Source organism: Lactuca virosa, chromosome 5 (genome assembly GCF_052849685.1).
Source record: "Lactuca virosa cultivar CGN04683 chromosome 5, Lactuca_virosa_CGN04683_v6, whole genome shotgun sequence".
NCBI lineage: Eukaryota > Viridiplantae > Streptophyta > Magnoliopsida > Asterales > Asteraceae > Lactuca > Lactuca virosa.
In genome coordinates this window covers 393,267,555-393,272,524 of record NC_136430.1, presented here as the reverse complement: position 1 = coordinate 393,272,524, position 4,970 = coordinate 393,267,555, and positions in this window count along the sequence as shown.

The window sequence follows — 4,970 nt, the reverse complement described above, 5'->3', positions numbered from 1 at the left end:
CCGGTGGTGGTTTGATGTTGTCGGCGTCAACGATGGTGACCATCGGAGGTCTCATCGTCTTCACCAGCGGTGGTCGCGACGGTTGAGGTGTAACCGGTGGTGGAAATCAAAAGAAGACATTAGTTGAGTTATTGGAGAAAGAGAGTGAGAGAGAGAGAGAGAGAGAGAGAGACGAAATCCAAATCTAGATCTGATTTTGAATATAATTAGTATTGTGTAAAAAGTGAGTTAAATAAAGTTATTAGTTTAAAAGAATGGTTATTAGATGGTTCTTAACCTTTTGAAGTTCTCATTTGATCTTTTCCCTATATATATATATATATATATATATATATATATATATATATATATATATATATATATATATATATATATATATATATATATATATATACGGTTAGGTTATAATGTGGATGAAATCTATTGTGTGGTCGTAAGGACAATTCTGGACCAATTGATCAATAGAATGAATAGCCATTATATGAGGGTCTATGATACTACAATGGAATAACATGTATCACATTATCACATAAATTTCAACATAAGGGCATTTTGGTCAATTAAATTATATTTAAAAAAGGAAATTTTTGTATTTTAAGAAATAATTAATTCTCTTAATTTTAAAATTTTGAATTTTTTAAATTAGTTTAATTTTAATTCTAAGGTATTTTTTTAATAATAACCAATTTTATTCTGTGAGAATATCAACCATAAACTAGTAAAGATATTTTCCATTTTATTCTTAAAGAATATGGTTACATTCAATATATTTTTGATAATTAATATGCTTAAAGAATTTTACAAAATATATTATTAATAATAACATTTTCTAAAGAATAACACAATAAACAATAACTATATTCATTCTTGAAAAAAAATATGACTAATAATGGTTAAGAATTACATTTATTCTTAAAAAAAATATGACTAATAATGGTTAAGAATTACATTATTCTTAGAAAAAAATATGACTAATATGGTTAAGAATTACGTTTATTTTTAAAGATTATAACTAAGAATGGTTAAAAAAAACATAAAAATCTAACAAAAACACTACTCCATTCTAAGAGAATATTATTGCTATAAATTGTTTTATACATTTTAGCATAATATATTCTGTCATAATACACTCCCGTTCTCCATGTTTTTCTTTCTTTTCCACATCAATGACACCATCTTCAAAACCTAAACCCACAAAGAAAACATAATCAACTTTTAAATATTAAAAATTTCAATACATATGTGAAACTAGACATTACCTTATCCTTTGTTTAATTACCAACATCCTTGAATTCATCATCCACTTCAAAATGCAAACTATGGTTATGAAATTGATTGAAATAACTATATGTTGGATGGACATTTAATATACAAGCACCACCACAAAAAACTATGTAAGCAGTACTATTACAATTTTTTTTTATCAATTTCAATTCTTTTAGAATTTTATAAATCTAACAATCAATGCATATAGTTCTGAAAGAATGATTCTAATAGAATCGACAAATTTATAAGAAAATGAATGATGCTTGAGCTATACTAATATGGGTTACCAATGTTATACCGAAAAAATAAAAATTGATTGAAAAAGTTATCATATAAAAGATGTATTGCCAAGAGTTATCACAGGAAAAAAAACGTTTTCTATATCGACCAATATAAATTTTCCTTAATTTAGAAGAAAAAAGATCAAATTGTTAGTCCATATACAAAAAGATATCAAAACCAAACATTATTCCAAATTAAAACCCAAATTTTACGTAAAGAGTAATTGAATTTTATCACATAAGATTTATTCTATATTAAGTTTCTTGGATGAAAGTTAAGGCTTTCATATACTCTAAATTCAATTTTAAAAATTGAAGGACAATAGACTATAAAGGAAATATAAATAAAGATTAAAGGAGTCTGATCAAAATAACATTGGACACAGTAGAAACCTAAAAGCATAATATAGAAGGCGAGCATATCCCTTCTCATATATAATATTTTCTTTGATGATTAATAGCAAGGTAATCAACAATATATTGAAAGAAAGGACTGTAATCGCTATGCAGAAACGTTTACCAATATGCCAATGCCAATTAGAAAAAATAGAAGAATTTTACACGGACATTCCTTGCGTCCGACATTGTCTATAATGATGAGGTGAGTATCCTTGCAGCAGAAGCTGTTTTGATCAAATTCTGGTTGTTGTTGGCGTTGATTGTAAAATAGAGATGGCATAGCTGTTGATTTGGATTAAACTACAGTCACGGCAGTGTTGTTATGAGAGGCGGTGGTGGAGGTCGTAAGAATATGATGCAGTGTTTTCGATCGTATGACTTTATCGCGGGCTAATCCATATAATTTGGCTGAAATAAAGGAAGGGGTTATATTTGGATTATGATTTGATTTAATTACTTTACATAATTAACTAATAGAAATAATTAATTAATGGATAAGATTACTTTTATACCCTTATATTATTTATTGATTATTTATATTTTTCTTAAATCTTATTGGTACTTATATCCTCACAATAGATATTCATCCACATATGAACCTCTCTCTCTCTCTCTCTCTCTCTCTATATATATATATATATATATATATATATATATATATATATATATTGGAAATCTTTATATATATGTGTTTTTTTAATATAACAATAGCGTTGTTGAATTTGATATAATGATTCGTATGTTAAATTGATATAATATATTGATTATTTTGAATCATATGATAACATATACATCGATTATAACTGCATAATCTCAATCGTTTGAATGACTTCTACCCGCGAGTTACTCATGAATAAAATTAAATATAATATATGGTTTAATGTTATTTATAGTTGTTATTATTGTTAATTTACTTTTTAAAATTTATTTGCTTAACGTTTTAATTTCTATCATTATAATTATTTAAAACATCAAACATTGTTTTTTGATTTTAAATGTAACAATATAATTATTTATATGGAGATATTTGTAACTATTGTTATTGTAAGTTATTTTAACCTACTTATTTGAAAACTTTTAACGATTATAAAAATATCTTTAGGAAATATTTTAATTAAATTGATATTACAATTTACTTTTTATATTTAGCACTACAATTTATCACTTTTAACTATTCAAAAAATATTCTTTGGGTTTTTTAAGTTGAATGAAATTTATATTTAAGTTGACACTTTAATATTATATTTAAATTAACAGTTCAAGTATTTTGTCCAAATTGTTCAGAAGTTGTAGCTTTAAACTGATAATGGTTTACATACAACAACATATTAAATCTAATAAATTAAGTATAATATGTTAAAAGTTAAAGACATAACTTTATAAATAGAAGTAAATATATTATTTTAATATTGAAATTTAGTTTATTTATGATTACATTTAGGTTTGATATTTATTTAACCTTAGTAACCAACTTATAAGCATTATTATAAATACTCTACAATTTATCACTTTTAACTATTTACAAAATATTCTTTAGGTTGTTTAAGTTCAACTAAAATGTATATTTAAGTTAACCCTGTAATATTATATTTAAATTAATAATTTAACTATTTTATATAAATTGTTCAAACGTTGTAGCTTTAAAATGATAATGGTTTACATCCAACAATATATTAAAACTAATAAATTAAGTATAATATGTTAAAAGTTAAAAAACATAACTTAATAAGTAGAAGTAAAAACATTCTTTTAATATTGAAATTTAGTTTATATACGATTACACTTTAGATTTGATATTTATTTAACCTTATTAACCAACTTATAATCATTATTAGAAAGAAATTGAAAAGTCATGGGGGTTTCAAATGAATGTGATGAAAGGAAATATGCATGGTAGTTTCAAATGAATGTGGTGAAAGAAAAATGCTTCCTTTATAAGTATACTAGGCGAATGTCCGCGCGTTGCGCAGAAGCATCTATATAGCTGAAATCTTTACATATATATGTTTTTTTAAATATGACAATTATGTTGTTAAATTTGATATAATAATTCGCATACTAAGTTGATATAATATATTGATTATTTTCAATTATATGACAATTATGTTGTTGAATGACCTTTACCCGCAGGTTACTCATGAATAAAATTAAATATAATATATGATTTAATGTTATTTATAGTTGTTGTTATTGTTAATTAATTTTTTTTAATTTATTTGCTTAACGTTTTAATTTCTATCATTGTAATTATTTAAAACATTTAATAAATTTTGTTTTTTTTTTAATTTTAAAGTTAACAATATAATCATTTATATAGAGTTATTTTTAACTATTGTTATTGTAAGTAATTTTAAGCTACTTATTTAAAAATTTTAACGATTATAAAAATATCTTTAGGAAATATTTTAGTTAAATTGATATTACAATTTAGTTTTTGTATTTAGCACTACAATTTATCACTTTTAACTATTCACAAAATATTCTTTGAGTTTTTTAAGTTGAACTGAAATTTATATTGGAGTTGACCTTATAATGTTATATTTAAATTAACAATTTAATTATGTTGTCCAAACTATTCAAAAGTTGTAGTTTTAAAGTGATAATGGTTTACATACAACAACATATTAAATTTAATTAAGTAAGTATAATATGTTAAAAGTTAAAGACATAGCTTTATAAGTAGAAGTAAAAATATTATTTTAATATTGAAATTTAGTTTATTTATGATTACATTTTAGGTTTGATATTTATTTAACCTTATTAACCAACTTATAATTATTATTAGAAAGACACTACAATTTATGACTTTTAACTATTTATAAAATATTCTTTGGGTTGTTTAAGTTGAACTAAAAGTTATATTTAAGTTGATATTGTAAGGTTATATTTAAATTTACAATTTAAGTATTTTATACAAATTTTTCAAAAGTTCTAGCTTTTAAAATGATAATGGTTTACATACAACAACATGTTAGACCTAATAAATTAAGTATAATATGTTAAAAGTTAAAAACATAACTTTAT